General features: G+C 43.5%; 1 long non-coding RNA gene and 1 other non-coding gene across 2 annotated transcripts in view; one reads left to right on the forward strand and one right to left on the reverse strand.

Moving 5' to 3' along the window:
• Window positions 1–334: 334 nt before the first annotated feature.
• On the forward strand, window positions 335–406 carry TRNAY-AUA (transfer RNA tyrosine (anticodon AUA)). The gene has a single exon. It is a non-coding gene; the product is annotated as a tRNA-Tyr (tRNA).
• A 3,497-nt stretch (window positions 407–3,903) lies between these two features.
• LOC139185836 (uncharacterized) overlaps window positions 3,904–24,047 on the reverse strand; it is an 82,308-nt gene continuing 62,164 nt past the window's right edge. The window contains exons 2-4 of the long non-coding RNA XR_011569419.1: window positions 10,219–10,344; window positions 6,936–7,275; window positions 3,904–4,940 (exon numbers count right to left, since the gene is read on the reverse strand). This is a non-coding gene — a long non-coding RNA (uncharacterized lncRNA). The remainder of the gene's footprint in view (window positions 4,941–6,935; window positions 7,276–10,218; window positions 10,345–24,047) is intronic.

Genomic DNA, 24,047 nt, shown 5'->3' on the forward strand with positions numbered 1-24,047 from the left:
GGGCATGAGGCCATTCACAGGAGGATTGACGATTTAGACTACTCTGCCTCCCAAACCTGCAGGCTGCCCATTTACCCCATTACCTGGTACCACATCTAATTTAGAAGTAAGGCAAGCATTTTTTAATGTAAGTTTGTTTACAGTCCAAATAAAATGTGCTACATTTTCTCTTTCAGAAGATTCCAGGAAAAATCTTTGCTCCTTTATGGAAACCTCTATTTTTCAATACCCTGGTTGGAAGGTCAGTTCCAGCATCTCCTTGGTCCTTTTTCTCAGGGGACTCTCAGGTCCTCAACAAAGGACCACCCATCATTTGATGCCTGGTTCAGTGGCTTCCCTGGTGGCTCAGATGGAAAAGCATCTGCCTATAATGCAGGAGACCCGGGTTCGATCCCTGGGTTGGGATGATCCCCTGGAGAAGGAAATGGCAACCCACTCTAGTACTCTTGCCTGGAAAATTTCATGGACGGAGGAGTCTGGTAGGCTACAGTCCATGGGGTCGCAGAGTCAGACACGACTGAGCGACTTCACTTTCACTTTCAGTGGAATCCTGGAGACCCCCTTGGAGCTGCAGGAAACTAGGCATGCAAATTAGGTCCTCATCTTTCCTGCAATTGTTCTGCCATCTGTTAAAAAAAAAAAAATCAACCAACCAAACAACAGAAACCTAAAAGCAGGAGTAATATTAACAAGATGCTAAAGTAAGAGGTCTATGGAGTCATTGTCATAAACATTAAGAGAAGGCACGTTTTACACTTTATCCCACACTCTGTGGACAGGTTCTGTGCTCTGTTATCTCAGTGTGTTTATCTGCTAAACAGGCATAATGATACATGATAAGGATTCCAGTCCCCGATTCCAGTGTATGGCAGATATTTCCACACCACCCGGCAAATCTTGGATATGAGCTGGGTGTCTTGACAATGGAGATAGTGTCCAACACCACAGGTTAAGGGCTCCTTCCTACAAGCCTGCCCACCACCCATCCAACCTCCTCTCAGATGCCAGTCGCAAGTCCAAATAACTACCCACCCTTCCGACCAACTGGCTAGAAACAAGGTTCCAACAACTCCTGTTTGGGTTCCATTAACTGCTGACAGAACTCAGAGGAACCTTTCACTCACTAGATTAACCGCTTATGATAAGGAACAGCCAGGTGGATATGATGTAGACGGCAAGCTGTGGGCACAGGGTGTGGTGCTTCCAGGCTCTCTGATCATGCCGCTCTCCCCAAGTCTTCCCTCATTCACGGATGCAGAAGCTCTCCAAGCCCTCCACTTTGGTGTCTATGAAGACTTCATTACATAGGTATAATTAATGAAATCATTGGCCATTGGTCACTGGTGCATACTCCAACTCCTATTCCCTTTTCAGCTGCCAGGAGGAGGGCATTAAAGTGCCAGCCCTTCAAACACACGGTTGGTTCTCTAGGCAATCAGCAACCCCCACCCCCACACCCTGCTCTGCCCTGACCTGAGGTGCTTTCCAAACATCCCCTCGTTAACATAACAAAAGACAGCTCTGTCACTCAAGAAACCTCAAGGGTTTTCAGAACTCTGAGTAGAAACAAAGACTATATGTTATATATATAATATAAAACCACAGTATCACATGTGCCTTATTTTCCATGGAAAATGCGAGATCAGCTCAGGTAGAACAAATGCAAATGCTTCAATGGTTGATAGAATGAAGCACATGGAATGGAGTTTCAGATGCTGCCTTGGAATTCTTAGTATCCCCTGAGCTTGTGGTTCTATAATGAGGTGTCCCTGGAAAGTCACCCTGGGATCCTAAGCTGTATGAATTTTTAGAGGGAGAAATATTTTCCCAAAATTTTTAAGGGCACCCAAGGATACAGCTCTTGCATGTGGCACAACTTTGCCATAAGGACCTCTATTCCAAGGACCTTCCTATGAAGGCTGAAGGGAGTGTCCATTGTACTGATGAGATCAAGGCTCAAGACAGGAAAGTGAGTTTCCTGCCGTCAACTAGAGAGAGAGACGCACGATCACGGCACACTATAATGGGTTGGTAAGTTCTGGAAAAGATAATGTGACCATAACTGGCTCCCCAGAATTATTTCATGTATCATTTGGAAAATAAGAATAATAGTAGTAAAAAGCACTTATTGGCTTAAGCCATATGAAAAGCAGTTTGCTAAATATTAATACTTTGCATAAGGCATCTGAAGAATTCCTCTTGAAGAATTCCAACCCAATATGACTTGGGTTGTTCTTGCTTAGTAACTCAGTTGTGTCTGACTCTGCAACCCCATGGACTGCAGCACACCAGACTTCCCTGTCCTTCATCATCTCCCTGAGTTTGCTCAAACTCATGTCCATTGAGTGGGTAATGCCATCCAACCATCTTGTCCTCTGTCTTCCCCTTCTCTTCCTGCTCACAGTCTTTCCTGGCATCAGGGTCTACACCACTTGGGTAGACCAGCTTTACTGATGGGAATGTGGGGCTTTGGTGGTAAAGGGAGTGTTCCTGCTCCCAGAGTCAGTAGGGGAACCAAGCTGAGACTCAAAATGGAGTCCTTCCTGATTCCAGCATTCTGGTATTTGACGACTATGCCTTCAGCTCCTCAGGGATGAGAACTGGAGTTAGGGGTGGAGATATCATGTTATAGTCAGGATCCAGGGAGATGCCTGCAGTGCTTAAGTTACTGCTGTGGCTGAATATTCCAATTACCCACTTGCTATATTTCAAACATGAAGATGATTTGTGTAGGTTGGTTTACATAGGAATGACATTCAATAAAGGAAATATATTCCTTGATCTTTGATTCGCTTAACAAGCGGCTTTCAACTCTCAGTTTTATTAATTGCTCTGAAAACCTACAATTTAGGTAAAACTAATTATATTTGATTTTACTCATTTGGTTAGTTCTCTTTTAATATAAGTGGGACTGAAAACAATCACTCTCCTCTGTCTGTGTCATGTAAGAAATGACAATAGGAAACGCCAGGCGACATCTCGCCACGCCTTCAAAACTAGACCTAACTTGATTTCTAATGAAAGGTTTGCTCTTGCAAGAAATTGCCTTGACAAGTCTTTTCTTTCTGAAATTGATTATTTTTTTTTTCTTGTTTCTTTCTGAAAACCAAATTTTTAGCCTTCTGGTACCTTTTGTATCTTCTAGGACAAGGAATGAACAATGTTATTCTTATTACAGGTGCATGCTCTGGAATCCACACTTTGATCATGAGGTATATGTCACATCAGGGGGTGGGAGTGGGGAGAAGGACTTAATGGGCAGGGAGTGTCTATGTTCAAAACAAGAGCTCACTATGAGCTGTCACGCTGGGCCTGAGATTTTGAAGACAATGACAAACTGACAGAAGTAGTACTGAACATCCTAATCTCTGTTAGAAGTGCAAATCAGAAATCCTAAATCCAAGAGTGTGGCCAAGACCTAAGACATAAATAAGAAACCAGGTCTCGGATACAGAGTAGGAGATCAGGTTCAAGGGGCTCCACACATCATCCCCGCACACCCATCAAATGATCACATATGCCCTGAAGGGAACAGAAGATGTTTCCCCAAGCCACACCTGTTTAGGAGCAAAACAAAATCATATTTTACAGGAGAAAAGAGTTTAGAGCTACCCTTCATCCTAAAAAGTGGTGAGAACTCAACCTTACTCAAAGTCATCTTACAGAAAGTTTTGGGAAACACGACACAAGGAAACGAGTCGTGACTATCATTATCGTCAACCCCATGACACCTCCTTTTGGGCTCTCTCTGCTTGATGGGGCGTGTGAGCTTTGGCAAGCTGGCTCGTCCCTCCCAGATTTATCTACTCCTTATTTAAATGGTAACAAACATCCCTCATGCAAGGCAGATGGATAGGTTTAAAGACAAGGTGTATGAAGACCCTGACACATGGCAGATGTATATATCTGGATAGATTTCTTTCACTCCCTTTGTAGACTTTTATTCCAAGAAGTTTACAATTCACCAGAAACAAAGAGAAGGACATCCATCCTTTCTGTGCTGACCTCCTTCATCATACAGCATTTAGGTTATTGCCACTTGTACTTGAACCCCTTTAGCTTCTCAGAGCCTCTGCCAATGGCAGGGAACAAAAAATTTCAAGTGGGCCAGCCTCCATGGGATGAGTTGCTCTGCCATCCCCATATCTGAGTACCAGAGAAGCATCCTTAAAAGAGATGCAGACCAAATCAGTTACACAAACTCAAGGTGATTTAATCTCATGTTGGCAGAACTTTCTTTCTTTTCTGCTAGCTACAAACATGTTCCTTCCTTCCAATAATGTGATGACCGATGCCATTCCTTCTTTCCTTGCAGCAAAGTGATGAAGCCCCATGTGGCTCAGAGTTTCTGTATCTGAGACTCGCAGCAGCTGCCTTTGCAGATTCATGTGCATGTGGCTGGCCTGCATAGCGAGAGACACCGGAGGAGCAGAGGGAGCTTGTCATCTTTGATTACCCGTCCTATCCCAGTGCTAAAGAAACATGATGTGAGGAATGGCTGGGTAGCACAATTGTTGCAGCCTGAAGAGTGGCTGCAACCTGAGCTCTTCTCTGCTGGTGGTCCCTGGACAGTCCTGAGACTTTCAGTGGAATGGCATTCCCCATCAGTGGTCAACGTGGACACACAGACAACTCAGACTCCACAGGAAAATGATCCTTTATGAAGAAAGGACAGAAAACGGACCAAGCTGTGTGCATGGAATTTGCATTTGGCAACTCCTTGTAGTTAGAACATTAGTCTGGGTGGCTGGAAACCTGGTTCCTAAGCTTGGCTTTGTCCCTAGCTGTGTGTCTTGGGTTCCTCCATCTGTCCAAGAAGAAGTTACAGAGGGTGGCATGGAAGCGCTCTTTCAGGTCTGAAATCCCCAATATCGCAGAGTCGCCAAGATCTAAGGCTTGGATTCACACAGGCATGGTTTAACCTCAGCTCCACCATTTACCTGCAAGACACCAAAACTCTTTTAATTTTATAAGCAAAATGGGGATAAAAAGAGGGCCTAGTACATGGGATTATTGTAAGGATTAAATATGATAACGTAATCATAGTATTTAGCTCAGTGGTTGGCCCATAGAAAGAACATAGCAAATTTTAAAACTATACTTAAATGATTGTGGAAAGGATCTGTTTAAGTGTTGATCTCTGCTGATAAGTAAATTAAAAAGTAGCTGTGAAAATCGATTGTTGAGTGGAGACATTGGACATGACGGGGAAGACATGAGGACACCCATTTCTGCAAATGCACTGAAATGCAGCTCCGGAAAAGGTACAGAGATGGATGAACATGCAGAGAAAACAAATAAGCAGGAACCATGGACAACAGGCACAAGTGCACACATCTCACATGCTAGCAAAGTAAGGCTCAAAATTCTACAGGTAAGGCTTCAACAGTACGTGAACTAAGAACCTCCAGATGTTCAGGCTGGATTTAGAAAAGGCAGAGGAACCAGAGATCAAGTTGCCAACATCCACTGGATCATCAAAAATGCAAGAGAGTTCCAGAAAAATATCTACTTCTGCTTTATCGACTACACCAAAGCCTTTGACTGTGCGGATCACAACAAACTGTGGAAGATTATTAAAGAGATGGAAATACCAGACCACCTTACCCATCCCCTGAGAAACCTGTGTGCAGGTCAGGAAGCAATAGTTAGAACCAGACACAGAACCAAAGACTGGTTCCAAATCGGGAAAGGAGTACATCAAGGCTGCATATTGTCTCCCTGATTATTTAACTTGTATGCAGAGTACATCATGCAAAATGCTGATCTGGGTAAAGCACAAGCTGGAATCAAGACTGCAGGGAAAATACCAATAACCTCAGATATGCAGATTATACCATCCTTATGGCAGAAAGTGAAGAACTAAAGAGCCTCTTGATGAAAGTGAAAGAGGAGAGTGAAAAAAGTTGGCTTAGAACTCAACATTCAGGAAACTAAAATCATGGCAACTAGTCCCATCACTTCATGGCAAATAGATGGGGAAACAATGGAAACAGTGAGAGACTTTATTTTGGGGGGCTCCAAAATCAGTGCTGATGGAGACTGTAGCCATGAAATTAAAAGACACTTGCTCCTTGGAAGAAAAGCTATGACCAACCTAGACAGCATATTAAAAATCAGAGACATTATTTTGCCGACAAAGGTCCGTCTAATCAAGGCTATGGTTTTTCCAGTAGTCATGTATGGATGTGAGAGTTAGATCATAGAGAAAGCTGCTGCTGCTGCTGCTGCTAAGTCACTTCAGTCGTGTCCAACTCTGTGCGACCCCATAGACAGCAGCCCACCAGGCTCCCCCGTCCCTGGGATTCTCCAGGCAAGAACACTGGAGTGGGTTGCCATTTCCTTCTCCAGTGCATGAAAATGAAAAGTGAAAGTTAAGCCGCTTAGTCATGTCTGACTCTTAGCGACCCCATGGACTGCAGCCTACCAGGCTCCTCCATCCATGGGATTTTCCAGGCAAGAGTACCGGAGTGGGGTGCCATTGCCTTCTCCGAGAGAAAGCTGAGCACTGAAGAATTGATGCTTTTGAACTATGGTATTGGAGAAGACTCTTGAGAGTCCCTTGGGCTGCAAGGAGATCCAACCAATCCATCCTAAAGGGAATCAGTCCTGAATACTCATTGGAAGGACTGATGCTGAAACTGAAGCTCCAATACTTTGGCCACCTGATGTGAAGAGCTGACTCATTGGAAAAGACCCTGATGCTGGGAAAGATTGAAGGCAGGAGGGGAAGGGGACGACAGAGGATGAGATGGTTGGATGGCATCACAGACTTGATGGACATGCGTTTAAGCAAGCTCTGGGAGTTGGTGATGGACAGGGAAGCCTGGCATGCTGCAGTCCATGGGGTTGCAAAGAGTTGGACACAACTGAGCTACCTAACTGAACTAATGGACAACAGGGGCTTCCCTGCAGATTAGCAGTAAAGAACCCACCTGTCAATGCAGGAGACCAGGTTCAAACCCCGGGTCAAGAAGATCCCCTGGAGGAGGGCATGGCATCCCACTCCAGTATTCTTGCCTGAGAAATCCCATGGACAGAAGTCTGGCAGGTACATGGGGTCACAAAAGAGTCGGATGGACATGACTGAGCAACTAAACCACCACCACATGGAAAATAGGGCTCCCTGAAAGGCCACTTGGATCCTGGCTGCTCAAGGGTCCCTCGGCTTCCATGAAGGTTCCCTGATTCTCTGCTCCTTTTCAGCATTCTCCAAGGGAGCAGGCCTGCTCCAATCACGTCTGAAGCTCAGAGAAAACCCCATTTACAGTCAACCTGCATAGAAAAGCCAAAGGAAAGAGTCAATGCAATTAACCCAGAATGAAATCCTGCTTCGAAAAAAAAAATCCTCCCACTCTATTCTTGGATTTATAGCTCAAGGTTTTCACTGGAATGGCTCTTGTAAATTAATTGCAGACACAATTGTCTACGGGCATTCTCTGAAGAAGTGGCAAGCAGTTAATTGCACCCCAAATTAGCCAATTCTGCCCATAATTAACCATTTGAAGACAATTAATTGCATGCATAATATTTGCACCTGCAACTAATTGGAGACCCTTATATTGTTCCTGGAAGAAATAAATAAGTAACAACAACAACCACCACCAAAGAACAAGGGGCCACTCTCAAAATGGAGTCATTTATAGACAAAGCTTCCAGGAGCCCAGGAAACACTCTCTGTGTCACAGCTGCATTGGTGGAGAAGCAATTTTAAACCGTCCAGGACCAGTGAGGTTTGCAGGACATTATTTGATCCTTTTTTTTTTTTTTACCATTTTTTTTCTCTTCCTGTTGTTAATGAGAACGAGCAGTACTTAATTTCTTCAATTATGCAAGCAAAATACATAAAACTACACAGGTTTGGAAAAATTAGAACATCCCATCCCATATCAAAATAATGGTGTTATTTTAAAACAAAGACTGAGTTCTCTTACCTTTGCTCCTGCTCTCGTTTCACTTATGGGGTGTGTGCGTGTGTTCAGTCAAGGCTGTCATGTCTGATTCTTTGCAACCCCGTGGACTGTAACCAACCAGGCTCCTCTGTCCATAGGATTCGCCAGGTAAGAATAGTGGAGTGGGTTGTCATTTCCTCCTCCAGGGCATCTTCCTGACCCAGGGATTGAACCCACGTCTCCTGAATTTCAGGCAGATTCTTTACCCACGGAACCACCTGGGAAGCCCTGTTTCACCCGTACACTGACTAAACATGCTTTTAGAAGGAGAAGAGAAATAAATGTTCCCCCAGACCTTGAGGGCCTGAGAAGAACACATATGCATCACGGTATACTTCTGCTGGCGAGTGGGGTCTGTGGATGAGCACAATCTGTTTTAACTCTTTAAGAAAACAAGTGGCTGTGATTAATAGTAAGAAGGACAGTACTAACAACCATCACAACAATAACTGCAGTCACGTGTAGTAAACACTGTGACCAGTCCTTCACCTAACCTCACTAAATTGTTATCACAATTCAAAAGAGAGATTCTGTGCCCATTCTGTGGATAAGAAAACTGTTCATTGGAGCTGCCTGATTTTCCTAATTACAGAGGTTATCAGTAAACTTGTGTAATTCAACTGACAGCAAGTGCTCAGCACAGCTCCTGAAATATAGTCAACAATCAACTAAGGTCAGCGAAGTGTCTGTAGCCCTGGGAATTGCGAAGTTTACTCTCTTTTCATGGATATGTTGAGGATGGAATTGGAAACCTAAAAGGTGATACTGTCCTGAGTGGATCATATGAAATAAACTGATGCAAATTCAGTAACAAAGGCAAGAGAATAATACCGTTGTCATCCTCATTTTACAGATGCTTAAACTGATGCAGGGAAATGTTAAATAACCTGCTCAAGGATATACAACTGGTGAGATGAGAGAAGGGATTCAAATACTGACGTTCTGACTCTAGTTTAGCTACTACACAATTTTGCCTTTTATAACCTAGACAGATGGATTTGTCTGTAAAAATGTGTGCATGTGTGTAAATCTGGATATGCTGGAGCTGTCAAAAATCAATACATATTTTGAACTTCCCTGGTGGGCCAGTGGTTAAGACTCCAAGATTTCGCTGCAGAGGGCACCAGTTTAATCCCTGATCAGGGAACTAAGATCCCACATGCCATACAGCATGACAAAAGAAAAAAAAAATTAGAGAGCATATAAAAATTGGCCTAGATGCCAAATGTTCACTCTCTCACATGACAACAGAACCACTGTCCCTGATTTAGGAAGAGCGCTGGGAGAATATTCTCCTTCATGCCCACATCCAAAGCCCACTAGCTGAAGGTCAGTCCTATCCTGCAAGGGCATGACCTCCATGACTCAAGAGGCATATGAAGAGTTCTGGAGAGGAGGAGCTGGGAAGAGCAAGCAGGAGGAAGATGCACAGCTAAGTGTGGGGGCCAGACCTCAGCAGATTGGAGGCAGAGAGGAGGGGCTAGGGATAGTGGTCCCAGATCACAGGATGGGTGGAAGCAACTGGAGAAATGGAGGAGCTGTGTGGGGCAGAAGAGCCACCCCCAGTCCAGGTCTTCTTAGGTTCCTGGGGTCCCACTGGAACCTTGAATGCAGCTGAACAGGTTTCCTGAAGGAGCCTTGTTTGTGAGGCTGAGGCTACACTGTGATACAAGCTTCAAATCCTAAAGGTTGATCTTCTTTCTTTTGTATAAGAAAGCTTAGGAGCGCCCACTAAATATTTGATGAAGGATAAAGATAACAGTGTTCAGGCAAATGGAGCAGATGGAGTGGGGGCTCCCAATGGCCCCCAGGTCAGTACATCACAAGAATCAGCACCAGAGCTGATACCCAACCCAGGCAGTCAGGGAAAGCAAGAAACACCAACTCTGAGGGTGTATAAGATTTATCATATGACAATGATAAGCTTTCAAGACATCAGAAAATGTATGTTCATTTTTCCCTTATTTAATTAAAAAAAAAATCTGAAACACGCACAGTCAACTTTATACTAATACAAGTTCTGAACTGGACACACAAGGACTAGGTAGGATCCTTGCCACGGGTCTAGATCTCCTCCTCATCTGGTGGACAGAAATTCATTCATCAAAATATCAAGAGAAAGGTTTTATCATCAGACACAAATCCAAATGACTCTTCCTTTAACACTATTTTTCAGCTTGTGCACAAGATAAGAGCGTGTTGTCAATGTCCTGATGAATCAAGGCCCTGCAGCCGTGTGTGTACATCTACACCTGCACACACTTACCTTCCTCCATTTCCCATCATGGTGTTGTTATTCAATCATGTCTGACTGTGACTTCATGGCCTGCAGTATGCCAGGCTTGCCTGCCCTTCACCGTCTTCCAGAGTTTGTTCAAACTCATGATAGTTTCTGATCAACAGAAAGAAGCATTAGTTATCTAGGCGCTCTTAAAACAGCTGTTTTCTCCTAGTAAAGAAATCCTTCGTTTCTTTTCTCCTTTTCATTCCTTTGCTTCATTATCCATCCTTTGTGGCTGTCCAGTCACTCGGTTGTGTCTGACTCTTTGTAACCCGTGGACTGCAGCACACCAGGCTTCCCTGTCCATCCTAGTGCGCGTGTGTGTGTTTCCACAGCTGAATGTGAAGTGTGTAAGACCATATTCTACTTCCCTTTCCTTTTTAACATATGAGTACAGCTTGTATTGTACAATCTGATATTCACCAGGACCATTCGGAAATTGACAAAAGCCACTTTGTTATCTAATATGCAAGACCTTTGGGGTCTTACAAGAGGGGACACCCAGTTCACTGTGTTGATGCTTCTTATTTACCCATTTCAGTTGAGAGACAGATCCATTTTGCCTTATGGAATTACACTCTCACAGAAGGGGGTTTACAATCCAGTGTAGAGGGAGGCAGCAACTAATATGTGTAATAATATGAGTTCAAAAATATCCCTGTGGATGAGGAAACTACAGATAATGGGTGGCTGCAGTTCTGGCATCTAGATATCTATGAAAACATCCCCAAATGCATATAACAACCACATGTAGCTAGAGATACTTAGCAGGCTTGATGGGATGGGTCTCCTGATCAAGATAAGACAGTGTGAAGATAGAAAAGTTATTAAATAACTGTAGCCACCCATTATCTGCGGTTTCCTCATCCACAGGGATTTTTTTTTAACTCATATTATTATACACATTAGTTGCTGCCTCCCCCCACACTGGACTGTAACCTCCCTCTGTCTCCAGGAGAAGGTCAGCGGGTAATTCACGTGTCGGGGGGGGGGGGCGCTGGGGGCATCCGTCACGGACTGACCGCTGCGGCCACTGTTTCCTGTCCGACTCCCCTTCCCTCTCACCTACCAGAACGTGAATCTAAAGCTTCCTTAATAAAGCTGGCAAACGCCCCTGCTACACATATGCTGTATGAAAGGAGACCAATAGCCTGCCGTCTTCTCTCTCCCCAGGTAGACGCAATTCCCCCGGGGAGGGGCTTCTGAGAGGAGGACCGAGCTGAGGGTGGAGAAACAGAGAAGAAAAATCAAGACCTCGCTCTGGTCAGGCTCCCAGACCACCTCTGCTTCCCTATTGATGCTCATATTGGTCGCTACTCTCTTGGGAACCCCTAGGGTACCACCCTCTAGGCAACCCCCGCCCCATCACTCCCCCTCCCCAACGGAGGCACACAGCCAGGCTTCCCGGCGCCTGGAGGTCCCGTGAGCAGGAGGTCACCCAGGCAAAATTCAGACAGACGCGCGTTCTCCGACGGATGCTGGGGCACGCCGAGCCCCGTTGGCGCGGGGCCTCGTGCCTTCCCAAACAACAGGAACATCCCCTCAGCCTCCGAGCGGTGAGCCCCGAAGATCCAGCATCTCGGACCCCCGCGCCTCCGCTTTGGAGCGCCAGTTGCTGCAGAGCCTTTTCTCACGTTATTTGCAAGATGCTCACCTTCTTCAGTCTTCAAACACAACCTAATTGCCGCCTGCCAGGCAGGGGCGAGGTGTAAAGTGCGGTCCTATTCCATGGGGCCCCGCAGATCTGAGCAGGTGGAAACAAGGGGATGGAGGGGGCGGGGAGAATCAGAAAGCAGCTTCTTGTTCATTAACCAGTGTGCCCAACCCCACCATGCATACGTTAAACAAACAACAACAGCAACAACAAAAATCAGTTGCTTAAAAAACTGGAAAAGAACAAAAGCTCACAAAACCAGGAGCTACAGGCAGATGGATTCACACGGGCGGGGGTGAGGTGGGGGTTGGGGGTGGGCGACAGCCTGATCTCAGAGTCGTCAGCTCTCTTTCCCCAGCCTGGCGGCCACTTCGCTCCATCCTCAAGGCTTCCATCGAGGCTGGCCTCTCAAGTGAGTCAGACACTGAGGGTCTGTTTCATCAAAACCACACCGTTCTTTGACCATGGTTCCTGGCAGTTCGGGCTTAGAGATGAAATATTAATGAAAAAGGTAGGAGACGGAGAAAGAAAGCCACTGAGTGGGTTTAATACTTTGTTCTGGGATCATCTCTGGGAGGGAAGACAGAAGAAACGTCGGAGCAGGTCTGTGGAGTCCATTTTGCCTGAGAAAAAGGCTGGAGTTGAAAGCCAAGGTCTGGGCATTTTCTGACCTTGGTGAGATAGGTTATAATTAGTGCTTGGTTACACAAGCACATTAAAAATACCCAGGAAAAGATCTTGAGACTAAGCAAAAATTTCTTAGGAATACCAGCAAACGCTCAATCTGGAAAAGAAAAATAATTGACAAATTGAACTTTGTTAAAATTAAGAGCTTCTGCTCTTTGAAAGACACTGTGATGAGAATGAAAAGACCAGTCACAGATCATTGACTGAAAATACTCATAAATAATGTGTCTGATAAAGAACTTGGGTATGGAATATATAAGGAATTATCACAACTCAATTATAAGGGGGATGACAGTTAATGAGTACTGGGTTTCACTTTGAAATGAAATTGTTTGAAATTAGACACTGGTAATGATTGCACAGCTACGGATATATGTATATATTTAGTATAAATGTATATAGTTAATTTATACATGTTAAAACTCACTAAATTTTATAGTTTAAATGGGTAAATTGTATGTGAATTATTTCTCAATAAAACTATTCCTTAAAATAAAAAAAACAAAAAACAAAAAACACCACCAACAACAACAATAAAAAACACCCAGTACAAAAAAAAAAAAAAAAAAAATCAAGCCTATGGGAGAGCCTTTGTATTATATTATTGCCCTTGTGGGATGAGAGCCAGCAGTAAATTCACGTCACAGCTTCTGGTGGACGTCCTCACCCTGTGTGGAGTAGAGCAGAATTCTGTCCACATCACCACGTGTAGACTCTTGTTCAGCAGCTCCAGCAGGCAGTGGAGAACTGTCTTTGATTTTCACTGGGCAATAGCAGAGAGTCCTGTGACTTGGATAAACCCACAGGGGCGTAGGTGGGCATGTGAGAACTTGCCAAAAGAAATAAGCAGATATTTCACCTTTAGACATAAAGTGGTGCTCTGAAAAAATACATATATATCTTTTAAAAATTTCTCTTTTTCAGACTTCTACTGAAAATATGGCTTTTTAATAAATATTACTGGTATAATTGACTGTGAACAAAAAAAATAGTGTATGTTATTACTTTACAATGGAAGTTAAAAGTCCCTTACAAGTTGATTGACACAATTACAAAAAGAAAACATCAAATATCATTGACAAAATAGAATTTGCTTAAGATTTCAAGGCAGAATCCTTTCTTGTTTCGATTTTTTTTTTGCTTTTTTAATTTTTATTTTATATTCACCTTTTAAAATTTTCTAATTGTTTATGACAATTTTAGTCTATCTATATATTGTCTGGGAAATAACTCTGCTTTTATTTTAACAACCAACATTTATTTGGCTAAAACATACATATCCTTAACATGTCTAAAGGATGGGTTAAAATAATTAGGAAGCAAGTACAATATTTTATGTAGAGAAAGCTTAACTGAATTCAGTGACTGGCCTGTGGTAGAATCCTACTCTGGGCACTTTGGGGACCTGAAATTCAGCATTCACTCCTTGGTCCCCACACCCCATCACCTCCTCTCCTGGTGAAACCACGAGCCCAGCTGCAGCCCACTGGCATGTGGCATTCCCCTTTCCTTTGTCAGAAATCTATGAGAAACATCTGTCGGTTTTACCAAGAGAGAAGCCTCAGATAATGAAGATCAGGCACCTAAGCTCTTATTGTTTTCCAGATGCCTTTGAATTCTACACGCAGGTAAGTGTAAGAACCAGTCAAACATGCCTGAGGCTGCCCACTAAGGATGCTCTGTCCTGTCCGGGGAGATCCTCTACCTGGCCTATGTCTGCCCACCTTCAGACTTGCAGAGATTGTTTGTCTGAATTAACCTTCTAGTAACTGTTTCTGATTAATTATCGTATCCTTCAAATGTTGGGGATAGAGTCTTTTTTCTTATTTCCTTAAATTTTACACGATGCCACGGACAGGAACTTTGGAAATTTAAAGCACTTGATCATGTTCTTAATGGATTTTTTTTTAAGCTATGTTTCAGGTATAGGAATTAGTCAGAGAAAGGTTAGATAATTGAATTTTCCTAAAGCTAGAAGTGAAACAAACCCTACAAACATGCTCTTATGTCTAAAGGGCTCCCCAGGTGGCTCAGATGGTAAAGAATCTGCTCGAAATGTGGGACACCCAGGTTTGATCCCTGGTTTGGGAAGATCCCCTAGTAGAGGGTATGGCAACCCACTCCAGTATTCTTGCATGAGAATGCCATGGACAGAGAAGCCCGGCAGTTACAGATCCAAAGGATTGCAAAGAGTCAGACACGACTGAAGGGACTTACTTTACTCTTGTCTAAAGAGCTTCAGTCTCACATAATGCAGGCTGCTCTGCTAGCAGTGTTCCAGGATAAACAATGGAACTCATGTTTTCAAAAATTTTTCATGTCATGGTGATTCCAGGGCGAGGGTAGAGTAGGTACATTTTGAGCCTGGAACATTGTTTTATACCAGAAAGTAGTAAAGTGTTCAAAACCAAGACAAGGATAAGTCACAGAGACTCTGCAGCCAGGCTGGGGGATATCAAGATAATTAAACTGTAATAACCTTGAGTCCAGAGTTCATACCAATAATACATAAGAAACTGGGGACTGAGAAGGGGTTCTTATTTCTAGTAGAACTTCTAAGGCAAGCTAGTAAATGTGAAAAGAATGTAGCAGAATGAAATCCATCATTTCTCAAACCTCACAGTAAATACTGATTCATGAAAAAAATCATCCATTTATCCTAAATCAAGAGGGACATTCTGATGAAGAACAGAGCAGTATTTATTTGCATAGCTTATCAGCTCCAAAATAAAATTATAAACTACAGTGCCAGAGAAATCAGAAAATCTTTTGATAGGGTGATTACAGCCATGGATATCTTGGGCTTCTAGATCAAGTTCCTGGAGGAGGACACAGCATCTCCTAAGCCATGTTACAGCCAAAACATGAGCTGGTGTAACCATGGAGCAACAGCAGGCAAACCCCAGCTCAGAAACATGGTGTTAAAATGGAAAGGCAGTGTATTCTCCAAAAATGTCCATGTCGTAAAAGACAAGGAAAGATTATAGAAATGATCCAGACTAAAAGAGATGAGAGAGACAAAAACTGCAATAACATAATAGGTTAGATAGAAGTATTATACCAATACTAATTTCACTACAGCTTATAACTGTGCTACATGTATATACGTACATATTAGTGTATATAATGTGCACTGAAGTATTTAAGATAGAGGGTTATAATGCATAGGACTTATTCTCATATGATCCAGAAACAATCGTATGTGTATATATGTGTATGTGTGTGTATGTGTTTATTTTCTCAGTCGTGTCTGACTCTTTGTGACCCCATGGACTGTAGCCTGCCTGGCTCCTCTGTCCATGGGATTTCCCAGGCAAGAATACTGGAGTGAGTTGCCATTTCCTCCCCCAGGGGATCTTCTTGACCCAAGGATTGAACTTGCATTTCCTGTGTGTCCTGCATTACAGGTGGATTCTCTAACTGCTGAACCATCAGGGAAGCTCCACGTATCTATATCTATATATCTCAATATTGATCTCAATCTCTATCTCTGTCTTTATCTATATCATATCTGGAGATAGAGAAAATACAAATACAGTAAAAAATTCAAAACAAATCTATTAATGGATCAAGAGTATATAGGTGTTCTTTATACTCTTATTTTTTATTCTTGCAACATTTTTATGAATTTGTAAGTTTTTCCAAATGCTTCTGGAGAGTTTGAGAACATCGTTTATTTCATAGGAGGGAAAGCAGGAGCTGGATTCAGTAAACAATATATCCATGGTACCAAAGAGCTCCATGACGGAGCTGAGACTTCAGCCACATTTCCCCAGACCCCCCTTCCCCCCTCACCCCTCCCACTGACTGGTGCCCCTCACAGTGCCCCAGAGCCTCTCCCTTCTGGATGTGAAATCCCCTGTGACCTTTCTCTTCCCTTTCTCCATTGTGGGTTCCACTTGTGAAAAGGCGAGGTGACCACCTTCCGCAGTGCAGTGTTTGCAACCTTAGATGTGGAAGCAAAGACTGACTGCCCAGTGGAAACTCTAGAGTCGCAGTTTCACTGGTGCCCACACGTTCAGGCCTAAGAAGGAAGCTGCCTCACCAGCATTGCTGGGGCACTGGAAAGAAAAGAGGAAGCCTTACAATGCGGAGATGTTTGTACTCAGAGACATAAATAAGTGAGGACGGCGGCTCTGGTGAATGCCATCCATGTCTCTGATTATTTTGGAAAGGGCTGCATTAGCATCGTTGTTTCGTTTGTCTTTTCATGATCATGTGGTTTCTAGTAGCAGTGTGGAAGAGGGCAGCTATGAAAAAACACCCTCTTACACACGACAGCTACACAACCTGAGTGAGTACACAAGGGATTCCCTGCGGGCACAGGTGGCTGAAGGGGAACAGGCGATGTTGAAGGAAAGCTGACACTTGAGCAAATAGTCAGTATGGAGCGTGTCCCCAGGTCATCCCCTGCTACCACGTAGGGTGACAACACCGGCCCCGGTCGACCATGACTCTCACCCAAGCTGAGACTCCAGCCATGTGCGTGGAGCACCCAGCACCCTGCCACACTCATTCACTCAGTGCCAGGAGCATCCATACCCCTCTGTCATTTGAAAAGAAAAGAAAAAGCCTAACTGATGCTTTAAGAAATGGAATCTGTTCTTGGGATTCGTTCATGTCACAGAAAGCTATTGTTTACAGATAACCCTGGAAACTTTGCCAGGAGTACATCAAACCACACCATTACTGGACACCATAGCTGTTGCCAACGACAATGACGGTTCCCACCCTGTAGCCACCTGGGTCCAGCTGCCCTTCACGGTCCTCTCAGGATGGCATTTTCCCATCGAGATCTGGAGAGGCAACTGCAAAGTGGAAGCAAGACTGTCAGAAAAAGTGTGACACTCCTGCACAAACCATCTGCTTCCCCCACTCAGGTAGGATGCTGTAACTTGCACACCTGCCTCAGGAAGGCCAGTGCCTTGCTTTAAAGAGCTGCTGTTTCAGGAAGAATTGCTCTATTGGTTTGTTTAGAAGAAGTGTCTGGGGATGAGCTGGGTGAACTTGGGAAGCAGAAAGCCCTTTAGCTTAACAAAGAGAAGAAGACCAAATATCTACAAAATAGTATGGAATACAGAGAAAACCAGACCTAGATTTCAGAACTAATGGGCACCTTGCTACTAATGCATAGACTGGCCCTTCTTGGGTCTAACACCAGTTTATGCCTCTGAAACATGCTCATTTAGGAAAGCCCCACACCCCCATGGTGGATGCTGCTGTGAAAAGAAAGGGATGAGAACTGGGGTCTGAGCATTTGTCCCAGACAAATCTGAGGACCAGATAAACTATGAGAAGATGCTGGTGCCTCCTTGGGCCCTGAAGAAGGTTGCACATAAAGAGCCACACTTTTGAATGCTCCCACCCTTCCCCTGCCACCACAAGATACTTTTATTCTGTCTTCTTAGCGAGAGCAAGGATTTCAAATCAGCCAGAAAGAATGGAATATCTATTGATCAAAGTCTGTAAGAGCTGATCTCATGAAAGAGCCTAATGTTAGTATTACATCAAATTATTTAGGTTCTACTCTATGGCCTAACCCTGGCAGGAAACTTTTGAAGAATAAAGAAAATGTACCATTCTGACTTTAATGCAGAAAATAAAGTTTTCACTCATTTTTTCTTGAAAATCAACAGACCCTCTCCTACATCATAAGGGCGGGAAATATGCATTGCCAGGTTTAACTTCTGCCATCCAGTCACCAAGACTGAAGGTAAAAAGGAGATGAGGAATTTCCGATAAATGGTGTTCTTTCCAAACGAACGGTCTCTCTATTCACTGCTTCAATAGACGCCTCCTGGGCCTCATGTTTTCAAAACCACAACCGTCTTTTACTTTATCCTGAATAATTTGGGGGTAATCTTACAGCCCAGTCCTGCCTTTCAGAGAAATACGTGTGGAATTTCTCTCTGTGCTCCTTTCAGGCAAGAAGATAATTCACATTTTTGAGAAGCTCCTGCTTTTTCTTCTCTGCCTCAGCTATAAGCATCCTAATAATTTCTAATTACTTGGCCTTGGGAAGGATGAGGAGTGGGCGACTCTGCTCGGAGCTCGGCATCTTTGTTCTGGGTTGGCTGGCATGCACCTCTCTCTGCTCATGTTGGTAGAGAACAGAGAATAGATTCTAATTAAATCCCATATTTTTCAGATAACTCAATCAAGTAAATTGACAACAATGTTATCAGTGAGCCTGTTGTCATGTTTGATCAAGTTCTTTCCAGAGCTATATAATCTCTCATAAAACCTCTCTGAATTGTACTGTTCAGAGGACCCTTTGAGCAGACCTATTTTTCTCTTTTTTTCTAGAATCCATGAGCATAGAGGGGGTGAGGCAGTTATGTTTTTGAGGCTAATATCACTCACATAGAGTGATTCTTAGTTTCTGTTTTTTTGTTTTTTGTTTTTTTTAGTTAACAACTTCCCCTCATCTTTGACTTTTACTGTTTTGCTATAAAACCCCACTCAGGACACACAATGATGTGTATTTTTCATTTATTACTAAAGTGGAAAGAATAAGGTGCTTAAGACTCAGTTCAGTTCAGTCGCTCAGTCGTGTCTGACACTTTGCAACCCCATGCACTGCAGCACACCAGGCCTCCCTGTCCATCACCAACTCCTGGAGGTTACTCAAACTCATGTTCAATGACATGGTGACGCCATCCAACCATCTCATCCTCTACCGTCCCCTTCTCCTCCTGCCTTCAATCTTTCCCAGCATCAGGGTCTTTTCCAATGAGTTAGCTCTTCATATCAGGTGGCCCAAGTATCAGAGTTTCAGTTTCAGCATCAGTCCTTCCAATGAATATTCAGGACTTCTCAAAGCTGAAATACATCCAATATCTACTGTTTTCCAAGCCCCGTACCTGCATCTCCCATGCATTATTTTGTCTAAGGCCTAGAACAACCCAAGTATTAATTGTACTTTGGAGAAGAGGAAACTGAAGTGCTATGCAAACTAAATATCTTGTTCAGGTCACAGAGTAAAGAAAGTATCTCAAAACTTACAGAGTAGATGGGGAGCAGGAAGTAAAACATAAAACCGCTCTGTGCTGGGCAATTAAGTTCTGATCTATGGGTCCACATCTGTTAGGGTTCTAACAGGAAATAGATCCTGAATAGGAGGATTTATAAAGTTTTATTTGCAAAGATGCTAATGACAGAGCTTGGGGTGGGTTGTAGGACTTTGGAGGCTGCCATCAATTGAGCTATTATAGCCCCCAGCACCAGTACTGGGGTGAGGGGAGGGGAGAGCTCTGAGAGGCTGCCAGGAAACAAAGACGATGGTGTACATGCAACCAGGTGCAAGGAGAGGGTATCTGACGACCCTCACTCGGGGAAACAGTCGGAGGCCACCCCGCAGGGACAGAGCTGAGACCTCCTTCTCCTGCTTCACACCCCTGCAGGGGAAGCCCTCCTGGAGTCCAAGGGGTATAGCAGTCCTGCCAGGGGAGGAGGAGAAGGGGGAGGGAGAGGTCCTGGAGGGAGAGGGGAGATCAGAGTGCAGGCTCCATTCTCACTTCCCATCCGTGACCCTGCTTCTCCTTTCTGCACCTGTCTCTTGCCTGGTGTCTGCTTCTCCATTTTGGACTCCCTTAGAGGGATATGGATGACCCACAATGATGACAAAGAAGGTATCTTCATTTCCAGGGCCAAACACAGGGGAGGTGAAGCTAGAGGAAAGCTTATAAACAGGGCAGGTGGAAGAAGGCTAGACTGTGAGCTGACCTCCTTCCTAGGGTCCCTGGCCTGGGCGTCACCCTCTTCACCTAATTGGCGATGGGTCACTTGGCTGAAATCCTGACCCATTTATTCATGGCTTTGGCCATCAGATTTTATTCCCTTTAATTAGAACTCTTGCTGAGGGACATTCAGGAGGTTGCCCCACACTCAGGGACCACTCCATTTCTGCTTTATTTCATGCATTTGTTACCACCATTAATAAGCACATGTCATGAGCTTGCATTAAGTTACTGCATGCTGGAGCAATAAAGATAATTAAAACCTGCTCTGTCATTAAAGAATGTTCAGGCTGCTAAGAGAATTTTAAAAATTCCTACAAGCAACTTAAATGCACTTTTGGAAAGTGACAAAACCCATGTGGGGGGGATAGATCACAAGTATTAATTGTTGAGAGGAGGGAAGATTATTTTTAATCTTTGAGTCAGAAGCTCAAGGTTCAACTTAATCCCTAGAATCACCTTCCTAGAGACCTGGAATAATTCTGTCCCAGATTTGGGCTTGAACTCTCACCTCCTCCAGGAAGTGACACTGATCCACACTGTACAGGAGCAGATGTATGTTGCTCAATCCTAACCCATGAATGTCTGGGTTTTCATATTTAAGTCTTTTCTCACCAACAAAATAGCCAACTTCTCAAAGACTTCCCTCTGTCTTCTGACTGCCTGTAGCACTGGAGGTGTTTCCAGTCAGCAAACACTCAGTCAAAGACAGATGAGTAGTTTGAAACATAAAGAAATGAGCAATATCCCCGAGTTACACAGCATCAAAGGCTAAGATGAGGCCACCTGGGCGCTGGTGCAATGCCCTGGCTCCATGATACCACCTGGTGTAAAACTCAGTAAGAGGAAGCTAATCTTCCCTTGTGTTTAGATGAGTCCATGGACACTCACAGGCTTCCAGACACATCTCCTCCCTTCTCTTCAGGATTCCAGGAAAATCATGACAGCATTTGAGAAATGTTTCTTTGTATGTCTGGATTCTTTACTCTCTTGTGAGCCCCTGAGGACCAGAATCTGTGTATTATTTGTTTTAGTATCTCTTGTACAAAACAGTTCCTGATGAGTGAAAAGCATCTGGTACTTGTTCTTTGAGAGGTTTCTCCCACTGCTGTTGTCTCTTTTTATTACTTTGTTGTTCAGTCAGTAAGTCGTGTCCAACTCTTTGCGACTCCATGGAGTGTATCACACCAGGCTTCCCTGTCCTTCACTATCTCCCAGAGTTTGCTCAAACTCATGTTATTCCATTGAGTCAGTGATACCATCTAACCATCTCATCCTCTGTTGCTACCTTCTCCTGCTCTCAATCTTTCCCAGCAACAGGGTCTTTTCCAATGAGTCAGCTCTTTGCAACAAGTGGCCAAAGAATTAGAGCTTTAGCATCAGTTCTCCCAATTAATATTCAGGACTGATTTCCTTTAGGATTGACTGGTTTGATCTCCTTGCAGTCCAAGGGACTCTACAGCAACACAGTTCAAAAGCATCAACTTTGATGCTCAGCTTTCTTTATGGTCCAACTCTCACATCCATACATGACTACTGAAAAAACCATAGCTTTGACTATATGCACCTTTGCCAGCAAAGTGATGTCTCTGTTTTTTTAATATGCTGTCTAGGTTGGTCACAGCTTTTCTTCCAAGAAGCAAGCATCTTTTGATGTTATGGCTTCAGTCACTGTCTGCAGTGATTTTTAGAGACCAAGAAAATAAAATCTGTTACTGCTTCCATTTTTTCCCCATCTATTCACCATGAAGTGATGCAACTGGATTCCATGATCTTAGTTTTTTGAATGCTGTTTTAAGTCAGCTTTTTCATTCTCTTCTTTCACATTCATCAGAGTCTCTTTAGTTCCTCTTCACTTTCTGCTTTTATGTATTTTGATAAATCTGTATTTCTCATGTGATTCTTGTCAGAATGTCACATCAACCCCCATTCTACAGATAGGAACATGGAGGCTATAGCAGGTAGAAGAACAGTCCCTAACACCTCCTTCCTGAATCTGTGTCCAAGATGGCTCCAAGCACTTTATATATTCTCATGAAAAGTCTGAGACAGATGAAAGTAAGATCACCATGACTTCCTGGGAGGAAACTGAGGCACAGAGAACAGAGGTAAACCACCTGAGGTCTCAGAGATATTCAGTGGAGAAGCCGGGGTCAAGAATGGTTAGTGCTCAATTTCTTTTTTTTTCAATTGGAGGAAAATTGTTTTATAATATTGTGTTATCTTCTGCCATACATGCATCATGGCATCACTGACTCAATGGACATGAGTTTGAGCAAGCTCCAGGAGTTGGTGATAGACAGGGAAGCCTGGAGTGCTGCAGTCCATGGGGTCGCAAAGAGTAGGACACGACTGAGTGAACTGAACTGACTGACTGCCTTATATCAACATGAATCAGCCATAGGTATACATATGTCCGCCCTTCTTGAATCTCCTTCCCACCTCTGGCTCACATTCTTAACGACCCACCAGTTCGCCTTTCTTTAAAGACAGGTCAAGGGCATGTGTGCTAAGTTGCTTCCATTTTATCTGACTCTTTGTGACCCTATGGATCACAGTCTCCCAGGTTCCTCTGTCCATGGGATTCTCTAGCCAAGAATACTGGAGTGGGTTGCCGTGCCCTTCTCCAAGGGCATGGAGATAGCCAAGGAAACACATCACTCCTCTTGTGAAGGATGAAGTCTGTGCTGCTGAGACTGTCTCCTTCTCTCCAACTGCAGTGCCTCCATCTTGGAGAATTACTAACATCCATTTCACTTACACTAACTCTTTCTCCATCATCACCCCCAGGGTTTGCTTTGTATATTCCGCATAGGAAACATAGGTCTATCTGTCAGTCTTTGGTTTCCAAAACACCAACATCTCTGACTGAATTATCTTCAACCTTTTTAAATACACCAAGGAAGTAAATCCGTCACCTATCCATGCCTGGACTCCCCCCAAAAACACATTTTCAAATGGAGAGCAATGTTGAGAAAGAGCTAAAAATTTGAGATCTATCCCATAATATCTGTGTGACCTTGTCAGTTCTACACATGTACTCTTCCTCATCTGAAAAATCATATTAGTTTTATGATGTAGGAACAGCTACAACAAACATGGTAATCAGCAATGGAGTGTTTTGAAGATAAACGAGAGTGGAAAACAGGTTTTAAGATTAATAGTGATCAATGAAATATATGATTAGTATTAATTCAGATTCATTTAGTTCCACTCTATCAGAACTCAAACAGAAGCTCCAATAGTTCAGATGAGTCAGTATCCCAGGCAGCTGGGTGGCAGTCTCCAGACTCCAGCTGTTCATTTATTGGCCAATGTGCATACGTGGTAGGCTCTCCAAACCCATCAGTGTTATATAGTAGAAAGGTCCTGTGGTTCTGGAACGAAACACAATTATGTGACCCTGAGCAAGATATTTGCATTGCAACATATTTACACTTACAAGAGTTACAATAACTCACAGAGTTGTCTCAGGAATAAAAATTGATGGTAAACATACAGTACCCAGCTCAGGGTTAGAGTTGAAAAAAATGTGCCTTTTCTCCTTCTCTTTGGATAGAAGTATCTTTATGAAATGAAAAGAACTCACAAGCAAATTTAAAGTTTCCAGTTATCTAGCACTTTTATTAACAAATAAAGTCGCCAGGCCTTCTCTTTTCTCCTGTGCCAACACTTTGATCATTTTATTGATTTTATACTCCACTTGTGATGAGAATGTCTCTTGAGAAATACCC

The sequence above is a fragment of the Bos indicus genome, chromosome 11, assembly GCF_029378745.1.
Source record: "Bos indicus isolate NIAB-ARS_2022 breed Sahiwal x Tharparkar chromosome 11, NIAB-ARS_B.indTharparkar_mat_pri_1.0, whole genome shotgun sequence".
Classification (NCBI taxonomy): Eukaryota; Metazoa; Chordata; class Mammalia; order Artiodactyla; family Bovidae; genus Bos; species Bos indicus.